We start from the raw sequence: 19,047 nt of genomic DNA on the forward strand, positions 1-19,047 counted from the left end.
TGCAACAAAGACTTGAGGTCTCCAGACCACCATCATTCTAAGTTGGTCAGACCAAGGGGCTCCGCTTGACAGCGCTGCAGTCCCCCAAACGGTGCCCACCACCAAGTGCCGCGATTATAGGAGTTGGCCGAGACTCCAGCAGCACGATCCCTGACAGAGGCAAGGCACCGGCCACAAGACGTCATACAGCCGGCCCCCACAATTATACTGAAGGGAGATCCGTGATATCTCGGAGTGGTGAGCATTATATGAAAAATATTGCAAACTGGCTTCTATGATGTATGACATACGCAGAAATGCTTAAAGAGTGATTCTGAGTGACTGTTCACTGCTCACAAAGTGCCACATTGTATCACTGTGTTGGTGAGATCTAGTTGCCAAAGTTTGGATGGATACAGCACTACCGCATCAATTGATTATTTGTAGCGGATACATTTTATCTTTTTTATTGAAGATCTTTGGAAACAAGAGTTGTGGAATGAACTTTTATACTGTGCTGTTCCTCAAGATCAGAAGATCTATATATTGATATACAGGCTCAAATTGCATTTTATAGTTGTTATTAATTTTATAGTTATTTCTAGTTTTTATATTGGGATTATCATATTTTATTTTTTATTATTCAATTAATTAGGGAGGTACAAGGGCCCTGTACATCCCTATTTAGTTCTTTTTGTATTTTATATTAATAAATACTAATCAACTTAAACCAGATATCTTTGACCCTTGAGCCCCATTTATTTTTTCCATATTTGTAAATTACTTCTATTAAAAAAAAAATCTTAATCCTTCCTGTATTTATTAGCTGCTGAATCCTACAGAGGAAATTTTTTTCTTTTTGGAATGCTCTCTGATGACATCACGACCACAGTTCTCTCTGCTGACGTTCTTATAATAATAATAACGCTTTATTTATTGTTGTCCTTAGTGGGAGTTGAACCCAAGTCCCCAGCACTGCAAGGCAGCAGTGCTAAACACTGAGCCACCATGCCGCCCTTAGCATACATCTGCTATGCATGGTTGCTAAAATGGACAGAGATGTCAGCAGAGAGCACTGTGCTCGTGATGTCATCAGTGTTCCAAAAAGAAAGGAATTTCATCTGTAGCATTCAGCAGCTAATAAGCACTGGAAAGATTAAGATTTTTTAATAGAAGTAATTTACAAATATGTTTACATTTCTGCCACCAGTTGATTTAAAAGAAAAAAGTTTTTCTCCGGAGTACCCCTTTAAAGTAAAAACGCCTAACCTGCCAAATTCAGGACCCGGGTAAGTGTAACTTCCCTCCCTTACAAGCATTTGGAAAAAGTGTATGTGGTAGAGCTTTTCCCACCACAGTAAAGCTGCGCAAAATTAATCATCCTGCTGCTCCTTCTTCATAAATAAGATGCACGCTAGTCAAACCCACCACCCAAATAAACGTTGGAAAATAGCTCTACCGTAGACAGTCTTTGATAAATCTGCGCCATAGTGTTGTTAGGAACTCAGGATTAGTCATTGTATACATTAAAATTCTAAAAACTTTGGGAGAGATTTATCAAAACCTGTCCAGAGGAGAAGTTGCTGAGTTGCCCATAGCAACCAATCAGATCTCTTCTTTCATTTTTCACAGGCCTTTTCAAAACTGAAAGAAGCGATCTGATTGGTTGCTATGGGCAACTCAGCAACTTCTCCTCTGGACAGGTTTTGATAAATCTCCCCCTTTATCTTTAAATTTGGGTATTTTAAAGGGGTATTCCAGGCAAAAAGGTTTTTATATATATATCAACTGGCTCCAGAAAGTTAAACAGATTTGTAAATTACTTCTATAAAATTTTTTTTTAGTCCTTTCAGTACTTATGAACTTCTGAAGTTAAGGTTGTTCTTTTCTGTCTAAGTGCTCTCTGATGACACCTGTCTCGGGAAACGCCCAGTTTAGAAGAGGTTTGCTATGGGGATTTGCTTCTAAACTGGGCGTTTCCCGAGACAGGTGTCATCAGAGAGGATTTAGACAGAAAAGAACAACCTTAACTTCAGAAGGTCATAAGTACTGAAAGGGTTAAGATTTTTTTAATAGAAGAAATTTACAAATCTGTTTAACTTTCTGGAGCCAGTTGATGTATATAAAAAAGTTTTTGCCTGGAATACCCCTTTAAAGAAATCATCAAATGAAGCTAAAACATAGGTGCAACCATAAAAAGGTGCGGGCCTTATATTATCACTTCTATCCACACTCTCCTCCACTACTGGATGCCCCCTCAGTGTATATTCACACAGGCTGAATAGGAAACAGATATTCCTATAAAAACCCCCATATATACCAGTAGAAGCAAAGTGGATGAGATTTTAAGAAATATCTGATCCACATATTGTAAAAAACCTCCATCCAGAATCTACTTAGAAACTGACTTGTAGTACGGATCTTATATGTAAATCCTGTCATTTATGTTGCAAATATATTGCAGATTTTAGCAACTGACTTTAAAAATCAGTTCCGTCAAGTTCCATACACGATTCCCATTCATCAGATAAGGGCTCGTGCACAGAACTTCACTGAGCGTGGTACGGCGTGGCCTGCATTTCCCAATGGTGGAGCTGAAGATCAGGCGGGCTTGACACTTGCGCTTTAATGGTGTATTCTGCGCAGATTTGATGCGCAGGATTTTCTGCTGCAGATTTCAATGTAAACTGAATGACTGAACACAGCTTGAAATCCTGCGCATCAAATCTGCACAGAATACTGTACGTGTGAATACACCCTAAAGGGGTATTCCGCTGGAAAACAAAAAATTTTATTAAACGGTGCCAGAACATTTAAACAGATTTATAATTTACTTCTATTTAAAAATCTTAAAGGGGTACTCCGGTGGAAAACTTTTTTTTTCTTTAATCAACTGGTGCCAGAAAGTTAAAGGAGATCTGTAGTGCAACATAACTTATCCTCTATCCGAAGGATTGCGGGGGGAGTCAGAGCGCTGGGGCCCCCGGGAGCTCCTGGACAGGGCCGCGGCAGTATGCTGGAAAGCGGGCGTTCCGTCCCCGCGTGACGCAGCGTCCGACATGCCCCCTCCATGTACCCCAAAGAGATACATGGAGGGGGGCATGTCTGCCGCGGCTTTCTGCTGGAGACGAAACTTCACTTCCTGCTCTCGGACCCCCCTGCGATCTATAACTTATCCCCTATACTTTTGATAGGAGAAAAATTATTTTGCCCTAGAATACTCCTTTAAAAAGATTTGCAAATGACTTCTATTAAAAAAAAAAAAAAAACTTTACCCTTCCAGTATTTTTTTGCAGCTGAATGCTACAGAGGAAATTCTTTTCTTTTTGAATTTCTTTTTTGTCTTGTCCACAGTGCCCTCTGATGACACCTGATGCCCGTATCATGAAGTGTCCAGAGCAGGAGAAAATCCCCATTGCAAACCTATGCTGCTCAGAAAAAAGCACAGAGAAAAAGACTGTAGCCGGTCCTTTTCCATTAGACTGCCATTTATGGGCGATTTGTTAATGGTTCTTGTTTTATATACGGACAGTTTTATGTTCCCAGGCAGAAGAGTGACATGGCTATATACTATAACAGATGTATACATGTAACTTCCTATTTTTTTTGCTTTTTTCCCCAGTCTATGTCAAACAATTAACTATACGATAACCGCCTTTAATGTCTGACTGAGGAAGGTCAATAATCAGTGTGGACACAGAACACCGCTACAATGGAGAATCAATGTAGTGACACTATGAAAAGCTGCATGGAATATGTAGGAATTACTCAGCAGTACTAGCAGGATCAATGCAAAATAACTGATGGTGTGCTGGGCATACAATTCTATATTTCACCTTCTAAGGGATATAAGCCATAAGGGTTCTTTATGGCGGTCATACACCTTAGATGACTGTCGGCAGTTTCACTCCCCACGGCCCTCCCGGATGCCCATTTGTTAGCTGATTGCTGAGTACTCCTACTAACACTCATTCAACCGATAATCGACCTGTGTAAAAGGTGTGGTTGACATTATGTGTACGGTCACCTTTATATACAAGTTCTATGATGTTAGTAGGGGTGTGAATCACCAAGAATTTGGCGATTCGATTCGAATCGCGATACCAGTGTGGCGATTCGATATGTCGCGATACCGTCTAGGTGACGATACTTCGCGATATATCCCGATTCGGTCTAAAAAAAATAATGTCTTTTACACTTTTATTAAAACTTTATTTTTATTTTATTTTTTTTATATACTTTATTAGTCTTTTAGGAATCAGATTCCTCAGACAGATGAATATAGTTCTATTGAACTCCATTTATCTGCGATCCATTGATAGAACCTGGTCCAGCCAGGATCTATCAATGACAGAGCCACGGAGAGCAGGGAAGCAGAGGAAAGCCCTCCGGCTACCTCCATAGTGGATCTCCCCCCCGCGATCGCGCTGCGGGGGGGCAATCTAGCCCACCAGGGAGCATACACATGTCCCTTTAGACGCCGCTGTCAGCTTTGACAGCGGCGATTTAAAGGGTTAATAGCCAGCCGTGGCGATCGCCGCATGCTGGCTATTAGCGGCGGTCCCCGGTTACTGTGAACAGCCGGGGGCTGCAGAGTATGGAGCGGGCACGAGTCGGAGCCCGCTCCGTACACCCAGAGCGCCGCCGCATCAGATCCGGCTGACAAAATGTGGAACTTGTATCTCCTGATGCCCGGGACATGCTGTTACGGGGATCAGGAGATACAAATTCCACATCACTAAAAGAATCGATTCAAAAATATTTTGAATCGATTCAGTATCGGCAAGTGAAAAATCGCGATAATCGCGGGAATCGATTTTTTCTTACATCCCTAGATGTTAGACCAGTGTTTCCCAACCACTATGCTTCCACACTACAGACATCCACAATACAGACATTCAGCCGCTTGCAGCAGGTGCTGCTAAATACTTCAGCGGTAGGACCCTTCAGTCATGTGGGGTCTCTATAGATGGCAATGCATTCAGGCAGAATCCCACCTAAAGGCTATGTTCACACATGGAAAATTTCCCCAACAGCGGAGCGCTGTCTAAACATACCGGCACTAGGACCGCTCATAGAAGGCAATGCGTTCTGTGCGGACTCTGCAGAAAAACATGTCTAGTCTTTCTGCGGAAACCGGAATTTGAATTTCCGTGCCAGAAATTGATATCAACAGGAATCTCCGCGTGGAATTCTTATGAGAAAGAACGTGTTCATTATTTGGGCGGACATCCATTTCACTGGCAGGAATTCCGCAGTCTGAATAGAGCAGCAGAATCCCATAAAAAAAAATTACCCTGCTGCAAGCAAGGTAATGTCCACAGTGTGGATGGGCCTTTAGTTCTGGGCAGAAAGTAAAGATCTGACATAAGGCTGAAAGGATCTGAATGGACACTGTCTTAGTATAATAGTCACCTTTAGTAATATATAGTGTCACAAAGCAGACTTGATGATCTGTAACCACAACTTGCACCTTGTATTATTTACATGTATTCTATAGCAATTGTCCAGATGAAGAAGCTGCCTGGTGAGATACCTGTGTTCCCTGTAGCTGCCCTCCCTGGCATTCTGTTCACACACAGAAAAATGCCTTCAGAATATCCTCTCCCCTATTGATGCTATACATGATGTATGTATCAGGGTAGGGTGACACAGTGTATCTGCAGCGTATTTCATGCTGTGGATGTGCCGATGGCAGTCCCTACAGTGAGCTCCCTGCTGTGCTTGTTTATAGCAGCAATCCACTGCTACAAGCAGACACACAGGGGATCTGCGAGTCTGTAGTAAACTGTGCATGATCCCTGTGTGTCTGCTTGTAGCAGTTGATTTCTGCTACAAGCAGACAGGGAGCTCACACTAGGGACAGCCATTTGTACATCTGCAGCGTGAAATACGCTGCAGATGCGCAACGTCTGACCCTACCCTTCAGGTGCATTTACATCACATTCCCAATCTCGGGCAGGAGAATTCATAAACCACTTGCTTTAGGATGGATGCCGTGCCCTATTTATTTTAATGAGCCAGCCGGAGGCAGCTAGTGACTACGGTCAGATAATTTACCAACTGTATCAGGCTTTTGCCTCGGACTGAAAACCACAGAAGTTTTTATGGAATCAAAGCCCCATTGAGGTCAATGAAAGGTCCTGTCGAGGAATATTATCTGCTTCAATAACGGACATGTCAATAATAAAAGATTGCTACAGATTCCTAATGGGTGGAAGGGGAAAAAAAAAGTCATAATTTCAGATTCCCCTGCAGGATTCACAGCAGTTATCCGTGAATTTTATTTCAGATTTAGATTTCCCTCATTGAAGTCATGGGCGAAAACCCACAATTCACAAATTACGGAAATGTAGGCATTACAGAACCCACATCATTGGGTATTTGTAAACCAAAATGAAGCGTATTCCATGCCTGCCATATCAACGAAAAGATGTAGGTTATTATTCTCTAACAATAGCCTATCCTGCACTATAGAGGGGAAAAAAAAAATAAGTGTCCTGGAATGCTTTTTTTAAATTGACATGCGTGTTTCCTGCTCTCTCCGCGGGCTGTCCGTAGCAGATTTTGGGCAGCGGAATTTTCGCTTTCTACTGCAGACGCTATTGACTTCTATATATGAATGGCACTAACCACCATTATCACTAACAATCTGGCTGACATTCAGTTATTTCACTTAGTTTCCAAAGGTCATCTACACACTGTAATAGAGAAGAGGAGTGAAGGTCAGCTACAGGGTCAGTACATGGTAAAGAAAAAAAACACACACACATACACACACAAACTATAAAACACTGCTAAAGATACAGATGTACGGGGGCAGACACATCCTGTCATCTCACTGAAGAATCCTACAGTCTGTCCCCTGCCTGAAATGGTACATACACAGAACACTAGTTAAAGGGGTACTCCACTGTAAAACATTTTTCTTTTAAATCAACTGGTGCCAGAAAATTAAACAAATTTGTATATTATAGCAAGTGAGAGGAAGATTTCCAGTACTGCTAACTGGTAGTACCGGAAATCTTCCTCTCACTTGCTATAATATACAAATTTGTTTAATTTGGATCGGTATAATCCGCACTAGCTTCTACGAGGCTGTGTTTGCTGCAGTATACAGGGGTGCTAGGTGAAGGGGCACAAATCGCTATTTCCAATATAAAAGGTATGAGAAAAACCGCACTCACCCGTATATCTTCATGCAGGATACAATTTTATTCCAACAAGGTGACAGATAAGTCCATGGAACACAGTAATAGCAGGTCGGCTAGGACTCTCAGGAGCGTTCCATGAGGTGCCGACCTGCTATTACTGTGTTCCATGGACTTATCTGTCACCTTGTTGGAATAAAATTGTATCCTGCATGAAGATATACGGGTGAGTGCGGTTTTTCTCATACCTTTAAATTTGTATAATACTTCTATTTAAAAATCTTAATCCTTCAAGTACTTCTCAGCTCCTATGTGCTCCACAGGAAGTTCTTTTCTTTTTGAATTTCCTTTCTGTCTGACCATAGTGCTCTCTGCTGACACCTCTGTCCATTTTAGGAACTGTCCAGAGTAGGAGCAAATCTCCATTGCAAACCTCTCCTGCTCTGAACAGTTCCTAAAACAGACAGAGGTGTCAGCAGAGAGCACTGTGGTCAGACAGAAAGGAGATTCAAAAAGAAAAGAACTTCCTGTGGAGCATATAGCAGCTGATAAGTACTGGAAGGATTAAGATGTTTAAATAGAAGTAATATACAAATCTGTTTAACTTTCTGGCACCAATTGATTTAAAAAAATAAAAAAAATGTTTTCCAGTGGAGTATCCCTTTAAAATATCCGGAGCATTGCACAACATAGATCAATGACTGCTGTTCACACACCTGGGAACCTTAAAGGGGTATTCTGCCCCTAGACATCTTATCCCCTATCCAAAATGATAGGGGATAAGATGTCTGATCTCCTGCAGCACCCCGTGTCATCTGCAGCACGGAGCGAACTTTGCTCCGTGCCTGATGACGGGAAATACAGGGGCCGGAGTATCGTGACATCACACCCCGCCCTCTCAATGTAAGTCTATGGGAGGGGGCGTGGCAGATGCCACACCACCTCCCATAGACTTGCATTGAGTGGGCGGGGCGGGACGTCCCAATACGATACTCCGGTCCATGTATTGCCCATCATCAGGCACACAGTGAACTTCGCTCCGTGCAGCAGATGACACGGGGTGCTGTAGGAGAGATCGCAGGGGTTCCCAGCGGTGGAACCCACGTGATCAGACATCTTATCCCCCATCCTTTGGATAGGGGATGAGATGTCTAGGGGCGGAATACCCCTTTAATATGTTTTTGGAACCTCAGATGCTCACATCAATAACTACAATACCAAATGGAACTAAAGCTGGTGTCACACAAGCGTAACATTTAGGCATCCATATTACACTTGTGTGTACCGGTCTGAATCTGCCCAAAGTCAACGGATCATTGGCATCTCGGTGAAGTCCAGATCTGACACAGAAGGGTTATCGAGTTATTAACTGTCTGATCTCCTCCCCCCCCCCCCCCCCCCCCTTTTCAAACAGCCCCTTATTCCCTATCTCTTAATAAATGGCTCTGTTCACATTTGATTTTTTTTTAGACAGTTAAAAGGGGTATTCCAGGAAAAACTTTTTTTTATATATCAACTGCATCCAGAAAGTGAAACAGATTTGTAAATTACTTCTATTAAAAAATCTTAATCCTTCCAATAATTATCAGCTGCTGAAGTTGAATTGTTCTTTTCTGTCTGGCAACAGTGCTCTCTGCTGACATCTCTGCTTGTTTCGGGAACTGCACAGAGTAGAAGAGGTTTGCTATGGGGATTTGCTTCTACTCTGGACAGTTCCCGAGACAGGTGTCATCAGAGAGCACTTAGAAAAAAAACAACTCAACTTCGGCAGCTAAAAAGTACTGAAAGGATTAAGATTTTTTTTTTTATAGAAGTAACTTACAAATCTGTTTAACTTTCTGGAGCCAGTTGATATATATAAAAAATGTTTTTTCCTGGATAACCCCTTTAAGTCAGGAGAATCTCTTTGTTTACGCACCAAAACGAATGCCCTGATATAGGCCACTATACACCATACGGCAGTATGTGTCCCCCATTGGCCCTCATGCAATAAAAGGGTTTATACTGTCATTCCTAGGTTTTCTGGTCCAATACTGACTGTGTCCACAAGAGAGTCTACTACCTTCCTTTTTCTATGATTATACACAGTTGACTATGTACCTTTGCTTGTTTTTTATTTTTGTGCTTGTAGGTGACTGTAGAGCAAAAATAAAAAGAAATATTGATGTATACTTCCTTGGAGGACATTCTTCAAAAGATCCATCAGGTCTAAAGGGGTCTATGGACCCATTTTAGCACATGCACCTAACATTTGCTGTACAGTAGAGCTGGGCGGTATGACCAAATATGTGTATCACTGTATTTTTGTAAAATATGACGGTTCCAAGGTATTTCTTTCACCACACCCCACCCCCCCCAAATCATGTGACCCGCGAGCGCTCTTCCGCTCCCCCCCCCAAATCGTGCTAACCGCCAGCGCTGTTCTGCTCCCCCCCCCCCCAATTATCAGCCCAGCGGGGTACTACCGTACTCACATATGTCACCCGCAAACACTGCCCTCCTCCTCTTTGTTTGGGGCCACCGGCGCTGGAACTCACTGTACGCCAGTGGTCTCCAACCTGCGGACCCCCAGATGTTGCAAAACTACAACTCCCAGCATGCCGGGAGTTGTAGTTTTGCAACAGCTGGAGGTCCGCAGGTTGGAGACCACTGCTGTACGCTGTATCCCTATGCCCGGGCTGCAAAAGATTAAGAAAATAAACTTTAACTTACCTACGTCGGCCTTACGCTGGGGACTGGAACGTCGGACAGCCGTCAGTCTATCACCGGCCGGAGCGATGTCCCACCCCGGCCAGTGATAGGCTGAGCCCACTGTCATCTAAGAAGCCGGCTTTTCTTTATCTTTTGCAGCCCGGGCATAGGGATATAGCGTACAGCAGTGGTCTCAAACCTGCGGACATCCAGCTGTTGCAAAACTACAACTCCCAGCCGTTGGCTGTCCGGGCATGCTGGGAGTTATAGTTTTGCAACATCTGCGGGTCCGCAGGTTGGAGACCACTGGCGTACAGTGAGCTCAAGCGCCGGCGGCCCCCAACAAAGAGAAGGAGGGCAGTGTTTGCGCGTGACATATGTGAGTAGTACCCCGCTGGGCTGATAATTGAGGGGGGAGCAGGACAGCGCTGGCGGGTCACATGATTTGGTGTGGGGATTATTTCCCCACAAATTTCGGTATTCGGTATGAACCGGTATACCGCCCAGCCCTACTGTACAGCATAAAATACATGCTGAGACAATCTTACAGGTTTATGGTGGTGTTGGGGGGGGGGGGGATCATTCAGCCAGGATCGGGAACAATCATAACTCGTACTTGTACTACTGAGCTCCGCCAGGCAGTTCACCAACACTTTTTCCTGACACTAATGGTACCTATAAGATAGGTGTCAGCCATCTCTCAGATCCCCCACATACACATGAACGCTGAGCAGAGCAATCATATGTACTGGAAGGAGAGAGTGGAGAAAGCTGCTGCCAGACTTCTTTGGTGACTATCCAACATGCCTAACCCTTCTCTTCCGACATTATCGGGAGGTCCCCATTCACATTTTGCTTGACTGGTCGCATCAAAACCTATGGGTTCAGCCTCCACACTTTACACAAAATACAGTATTGCGTCAATTTGGTGCAGTTATGCCCAAAAAAGCTAATCTGTACTTATACATGACAGATATCAAATGGCTGCCAAACATCACATCTTATCATCTCTTTCCACCCACTTTGGGCAGTCACAACGGGAATTTGTATGTTCAGAGATGTCCAGCTGAAGTCCACTAGGAATGAGTGTCATCAAGCATGAAGAGGTCTGTGATGGGTGCATGGCTTTCTTCGTGAATGTTTCCCATGTCTTCTGTTTGGCCTTGCAGTGCCCAATGAAAGTAAGGCTGGCTTCACATCACAATTTGAGTGTCCGCTGCACAGATACGATTGCAGAAGCTCAAATCGGCTGAAATCGTATCTGTGCAGGCACATGTACGGGCCCATTAACTATTATGGGGCTGCCGACCCGATCGTACTACCAGACTACCATCTGGTCATTTTCTCAGCATGTCAGAATCTGAGATGCTTCTGAAATCGTATCTGTGCACGGACACTGAAATCGTGATGTGAAGCCAGCCTTATCCTTATGATGTGACATCCATCATACGGTCCCATGTTGAAATTGAACTGCTACGTAAACCGGGCGGTATTAGAAGCAGCTCACTGGAACAGCCTTTTTCCATCCAGCAAACAAGGGTTTCCCAAACAGAGTTCTTCCAGCTGTTGCAAAACTACAATCCCAGCATGCCCGGACAGCCAAAGGATGGGAGTTGTAGATTTGCAACAGCTGGAGGCAACCTGGATGGGAAACACTGCACAGCAAACCCTGACAGATAGCATGAAAATGGAGGCCAAAAGGACACTCTTGGGCTCTGTTGGCTAATGGGGGTCTATGGATATGTTGGCTGTAAACAGTGCATATGTTAAAGGAAATCTGTCATCAATTTCACTTGCACTAAGCTGTCGGTACAGAGAGGTAATGCAGGTGACACTGATGACAATGATACTTACCTGGTCCCGTTCCGTGATCTGGTTCTCCCGCTATATCTTCGGTAACTTCCGATCCAGGGCTGACTAATATCGGCCTGAGAACAGAAGATGCTGAAGATTGATGGAGAACCGGAGCACGGAACGGGACCTGGTAAGTATAGTTGTCATCGGTGTCACCTGCATTACCTGTCTGTACCGACAGGTTAGTGCAGGCGAAACCGATGACCAATATTTAAACATGCATTGCGGATGCAGTGTAAAAATCAATCTGTGCCCTAAGAACAAAGGCATTCTGCTGGATTATCATGGAGATATTATCCCAGATATCTCCGTAGTAAAGTGTTTGATCGAACAAGCCACTATTTATCTTTCTGTCTTCTGTCTAACAAAAAATAAATCACAACACTTTCTTCGGAAATCAGAGACTTGCAGTAGGACCCATAGACTTCTAGATTTGTATATAATGGCTCTGTACAACGCAGAGCTTCAAGTCCCACTGTCCCCATAAGGCTATGCTGACACAGCAGAAATTTTGCAGAAAGTCCGCTCGAAAAACACGGGCGGACATTACGCAAATAGCCTGTACCTAGAGATGAGCAAACTTACAGTAAATTCGATTCGTCACGAACTTCTCGGCTCGGCAGTTGATGACTTTTCCTGCATAAATTAGTTCAGCTTTCCGGTGCTCCCGTGGGCTGGAAAAGGTGGATACAGTCCTAGGAGACTCTTTCCTAGGACTGTATCCACCTTTTCCAGCCCACGGGAGCACCTGAAAGCTGAACTAATTTATGCAGGATAAGTCATCAACTGCCGAGCAGAGAAGTTCGTGACGAATCGAATTTACTGTAAAGTCGCTCATCTCTACCTGTACCATCTAAAAAAATGCCATCGCTAGGACCGCTCCACAGACTGCAATGCCTTTCTGAGTGGATTCCGCCAAAAGAACTGACACGTTCATTCTTTCTGCGGACACCAGAATCGGAATACTCCCAACTCCCGCAGAAATTCTGCGGTGTGCACGCTGCATCAGAATCCCATTGAAAACAATGGGACTCTGCTGCAATGGAATTTCTGAGCATGATTTTTCCACCGATTTCTGCTCAGTAATTCTATAGTGTGAACATGGCCTTAAGTTTGTTTTTTCAGGATTCATGGCGGATCATTTTGACTTCTAACAGGCCCATACATGACCATTTGCACCTGTCAGTTACCATACTGAATATTCACATGCACCAACAAAGCCAGGGGAAATATAGCTTGTACCATGTATAAATACTATGCAGGAAACATAAGTAAAATAACAGAAATAGACGTGTGAAAACTTCCTAATATGCAGTAATTTCACCGCCCATCAGCAAATGCAGGGTTGAGGGGGGGCAGTGTCTGCCAACGATTAATAGGTCTTTGGGTATTGCCTATGTCAATGGATAGATATATGTAAACCCTCAAAACAGCTACAGCCCCCAAATTCTGTGTTTAAGGATAAAGTGGTAAATTGGGAAATCAGAACACGTCTAGCACCTCTATATTGATCATGTAAAACAGTGGTCTCAAACTGCGGCCCTTCAGATGTGGCAAAACTTCAACTCCCAGCATGCCCGGACAGCCAACGGCTGTCCGGGCATGCTGGAAGTTGAAGTTTTGCCACATCTGGAGGGCCACAGTTTGAGACCACTGATGTAAAGCAATCTCCAATCAAGGGAAACCAAACTGAAACAATTGTCTGACACATCACAGATACAGTCGTGGCCGTAAATGTTGGCACCCCTGAAATTTTTCTAGAAAATGAAGTATTTCTCACAGGAAAGGATTGCAGTATCACAAGTTTTGCTATACACATGTTTATTCCCTTTGTGTGTATTGGAACTAAACCAAAAAAGGGAGGGAAAAAAAGCAGATTTGACATAATGTCACACCAAACTCCAAAAATGGTCTGGACAAAATTATTGGGACCCTTTCAAAATTGTGGAAAAATAAGATTGTTTCAAGCATGTGATGCTCCTTTAAACTCACCTGGGGAAAGTAACAGGTGTGGGCAATATAAAAATTATACCTGAAAGATAAAAAGGAGAGAAGTTCACTTAGTCTTTGCATTGTGTGTCTGTGTGTGCCACACTAAGCATGGACAACAGAAAGAGGAGAAGAGAACTGTCTGAGGACTTGAGAACCAAAATTGTGGAAAAATATCAACAATCTCAAGGTTACAAGTCCATCTCCAGAGATCTAGATTTGCCTTTGTCCACAGTGCGCAACATTATCAAGAAGTTTGCAGCCTATGGCACTGTAGCTAATCTCCCTGGGCATGGACGGAAGAGAAAAATTGATGAAAGGTGTCAACACAGGATAGTCTGGATGGTGGATAAGCAGCCCCAAACAAGTTCCAAAGATATTCAAGATGTCCTGCAGGCTCAGGGAGCATCAGTGTCAGCGTAAACTATCCGTCGACATTTAAATGAGATGAAAAGCTATGGCAGAATACCCAGGAGGACCCCACTGCTGACACAGAGACATAAAAAAGCAAGACTACATTTGAAAACTACAAATGAACTTGAGTAAGCCAAAATCCTTCTGGGAAAACGTCTTGTGGACAGATGAGACCAAGATAGAGATTTTTGGTAAAGCACATCATTCTACTGTTTACCCTAAACGGAATGAGGCCTACAAAGAAAAGTACACAGTACCTACAGTGAAATATGGTGGAGGTTCAATGATGTTTTGGGGTCGTTTTGCTGCCTCTGGCACTGGGTTCCTTGAATGTGTGCAAGACATCAAGGCATCAAAAACCAACGGATTTTGGGTCCCACTGTACAGCCCAGTGTCAGAAAGCTGGGTTTGTGTCCGAGATCTTGGGTCTTCCAGCAGGACAATGGGGAAGATTTATCAAAACCTGTGCAGAGGCAAAGTTGCCCATAGCAACCAGTCAGCTTACTTCTTACATTCTTAACAAGGCCTCTGAAAAATGAAAGAAGCGATCTGATTGGTTGCTATGGACAACTGAGCAATTTTCCTTTCTACAGGTTTTGATAAATCTCCCCCAATGCCCCCAAACATACGTCAAAAAGCCCCCAGAAATGGATGGCAACAAATCACTGGAGAGTTCTGAAGTGGCCAGCAATGAGACCAGATCTAAATCCCATTGGACACCTGTGGAGAGATCTTAATATTGCTGTTAGGAAAAGGTGCCCTTCCAATAAGAGAAACCTGGAGCAATTTACAAAGGAAGAGTGGTTCAACATTCCGGCTGAGAGGTGTAAGAAGCTTATTGATGGTTATAGGAAGCCACTGATTTCAGTAATTTTTTTCCAAAGGGTGTGCAACCAAATATTAAAGGGGTTCTCCGGTGCTTACACATCTTATCCCCTATCCAAAGGATAGGGGATAAGATGCCCGATCGCGGGAGTCCCGCAGCTGGGGACGCCCGTGATCATGCACGCGGCACCCCGTTTGTAATCAGTCCCCGTAGCGTTCCCCCTCTCGTAGGCTTGCATTGAGGGGCGGAGCGTGACATCACATGGGGGGGCGGAAGCGTGACGTCACACGCCACCGACCCTGTAGTCGCCCGTAATCAGACCCGGAGCGAACACGCTCCGTGGGACTGATTACAAACGGGGTGCCGCGTGCATGATCACGGGCGTCCCCAGCTGTGGGACTCCCGCGATCAGGCATCTTATCCCCTATCCTTTGGATAGGGGACAAGATGTGCAAGCACCGGAGAACCCCTTTAAGTTAAGGGTGCCAATAATTTTCTCCAGCCCATTTTTGGAGTTTGGCGTGACATTATGTCCAATTTGCTTTTTTTCCTCCCTTTTTTGGTTTAGTTCCAATACACACAAAGGGAATGAACATGTGTATAGCAAAACGTGTTACTGCAATCCTTTTCTGGGAGAAATACTTCATTTTCTTGAAAAATTTCAGGGGTGCCAACATTTATGGCCATGACTGTATAAGATGACATAGGGGACTTTAGTGATCTTTGACGACCACTAAAAAAAAAAAAGGGGGCTATACTTACTAAAAAACAAACAGAATTCTCTAAACACAGGTCCAACTCAATGATGGTTTGCAGGAAACATGGCAGATGTCCAGAACCTCTATGTAGCACCAATAGAGTCTCAGTTCTCTATAGATCCCATTCATTCAGGAAATCTGTGGTGCTTCTGTGTTCTCAAATGTAGGTATGACCTATCAAAAGATTATTTATACCAGTCCTCCCCCGCCCCCTTTAAAATTGCAGTGTCCGAACCCTGAAAACCCCTTTAAGAATTACAAAACAAGCTTTGAAAGGCGCAAAACCAAAAAATAACAAATGTACATACGATGTAACCTCTCGAAAAGACCACCTCTGTGACAGGACAGGGATTTTCAGTCTACAATACATCATGCACATTGGCAATTTCCTTTGACAAGACAACTTTTTTGGGTGGTTTTCTAAAAAGAGGTTTCGCTGTATGTCATATATGCTATTCATCACAGATATCCAATCCTTCTAGTTTACCAGATATGTAATGACATCACTCCATCTGACATTGGCGGCTGATTAAAGATCTGAAGGTATCCCTATCTGTGATGTCCCAGTACAGGATATAGTCCCATACAGCACTTAGGCCCTGTCAGGTTGAGTCCCTCTGTGTCCTAAGGGCCCTCCTGCAGTGTCTCCCCCATAGTAATATATACACACATATACACACACAGTGACCCCCCCGAACTACGATGGCCCCGACGTACGATCATTTCAACATACGATGGCCTCTCAGAGGCCATCGCATGTTGAAGGCAGCATCAACATACGATGCTTTTGTATGTTAGGGCCATCGCATAAACGGCTATCCGGCAGCGCAGACTTCTTCAGCTGCCACCGGATAGCCGTTTACAGTGCCCCGTGTGGTCCGCTGACGATCACTTACCTGTCCTCGGGGCTCCGGCGCATCCTCTTCGGGATCCCCTCCATCGTCGTCATCACATCGCTGCGCACGCCGTCCCATCATCCAATAGGAGCGGCGTGCGTAGCGACGTGATGGCGGCGACGGAGAGCGAGGATACCGGGGAAGCAGAGACGTCTGGAGCGTCAGGGACGCGGCGACAGTGATGGAAGGCGACATCCAGGGCAGCGGTGACGGTCCGAAGCGGAAGGGACACGTGAGTATAACCTCCAATACAAGTGGTCTACAACCTGCGGAACTCCAGATGTTGCAAAACTACAACTCCCAGCATACCAGGACAGCCGTAGGCTGTCCGGGCATGCTGGGTGTTGTAGTTTTGCAACATCTGGAGGTCTACAGGTTGTAGACCACTGTCCTATACTTTACATTGCACGGATCCCTCAACATACAATGGTTTCAACAAACGATGGTTCATTTGGAACAGATTACCATCGTATGTTGAGGGACCACTGTATGTGTGTGTGTGTGTGTATATATATATATATATATATTTATTTATATATATTTTATGTATGGTGTTATGTGTGTTATTTATTAAGGACCTTTAAAGACCTTTGAGTTAGTCACATGATCATGTGTTCACTTGATGTGTTTGTTACCCAGAGAGCACCAGGTGACCTGCAGCTTGACCTATGGGCTTCTAGCTCAGCCCCCCTTTATAAGAGGGGCAGCCATTACAATCTCTCTCTTGTACCACACTCTTGATCCTGAGATACAGTAAAGACCAGACGTCTCAGAGCCAGTGTCCAGCACATCTGGAGGCCTCAAGTCTACCTACAGCCACATGTCCGTAAGTCAAGCCATCTCTGTCTGCTGTCACTACCTACAGTCAAGTCTATTATAGTCAGCGTGGCTGTCCTAAAGTCTGTCAAAGTCACTACAAGTCCCAGCAAGCTGCGTTTTTCTGGCCACCTCTCTGGGATCCTGGCCTAGCTGTAAAGACTGTGCCATCTGTCTACCTCAGTAAAGCTACCGTTAACCCTAACATGGTCTTGGACTATTATTGCCCTGCCTAACCTTGGGATAGCGGTACCACCGTTCTTGTGGTTACCGGGAAAACCACGCACTGGCGTCACGAACATTTAGGGGTTAATAACACCTTGCCCATGGGCTACAACATCTGCCCCATACACCTACACCCTTCACACCCTGAGACACCACATATCCATAAGGCATAACTAGCTGAATGTAGGGGTCCGACAGGTGGGACCCCAACTGATCCAGAGAATAAGGGATAACTGTCCCCCGAATGACTGGACTGGCAGTACACACGTAGCCAGCACTCTGCTCATCTGTCCGTGGTGGTCCCATCAGTCAGACCTCCACTGGTCAGCTAAAAGGCGGATAACTTCTTGATGGTCTTCACACGGCGCAAATTCTGTCATTCCGCTCAAATTCCAAAGCTTCCAGCAGCTTTGTGGAATTTGACTGGAATTTGGACAGAATTTCAGCAGAATTTTTGAGCGCTCAAAACACAGAATTCCACTGAAATTCAAAGCCCCATTCACTTCAATGGGATTCAGCCAAATTAACAGTATGACTTACATTTTTGCGGAATTCGGCATTTCCGCGGTGTGAACGGGATAGCTGATTCCCAATTGAACACAATGTTTAGTAAATTTTGGTGGAATTTCCAGCTGAATTTTTTGGCCTAATTCCGTACAGAAATGCCTGGGAGTTGTAGTTTTGCAACAGCTGGAGGAACCCTGGTTGGGAAACACTGATTTAAGGCTATGTTCCCATGGGTGTTGCTGAGCTCCGGTACACAAGCTGATGACGGGGATAGACTAAGGCTGTGACACTGGACACCAACCTGACAGGTCCCATTTACTTTAAATAGGGTCCGTCAAGGTTCCCTTTGATGTCCATTATTTTGCAGGATTTTAGCGTAGAAAAAACCTGACGTGCAGGACTTTTTTTTCTCTGCTAAAGGTCCCATCAGTAAAAAGGAGCTCCTAATGCTGATGTAAACATACCCAAAATGTATAAAAACTGGTTTATAATATCCTAAACCTAGTGATCGACTTCAGGAACTAATCCAGGCTGTCCCCATGAATCATTGAGCAGTGCCCGGCCTTGTCAGTGCTCCTCAGCATTGTTATTTATACATAATAGTGATTGGTGTATGTGTAAGCTACAGCCTGTGTTTCCCAACCAGGGTGCCTCCAGGTGTTGCAAAACTACAACTCCCAGCATGCCTGGACAGCCTTCGGCTGTCCAGGCATGCTGGGAGTTGTAGTTTTTCAAAATCTGGAGGCACCCTGGTTGGGAAACACTGACATACACTGTAGCTTACACAGTTATACATTGTTATTTACAGTTTACAGTGATACATTGTGGCTTATACGCTGCGATACATTGTTATTTACAAACATAGCTGACAGACTGTAGCTTACACTCTGTCTTACATTCTAATTTATAGATATCAGTGAAACAATGTATAAGTGTAACCT

At 44.3% G+C, this 19,047-nt stretch overlaps 1 protein-coding gene across 8 annotated transcripts in view; it reads right to left on the reverse strand.

Annotated features, from left to right (window-relative positions):
* The window catches only part of NCKAP1 (NCK associated protein 1), a 181,883-nt gene that overhangs the window by 144,316 nt on the left and 18,520 nt on the right, over positions 1-19,047 (reverse strand). The window lies entirely within an intron of this gene.

This window comes from Hyla sarda, chromosome 8, assembly GCF_029499605.1.
Source record: "Hyla sarda isolate aHylSar1 chromosome 8, aHylSar1.hap1, whole genome shotgun sequence".
NCBI lineage: Eukaryota > Metazoa > Chordata > Amphibia > Anura > Hylidae > Hyla > Hyla sarda.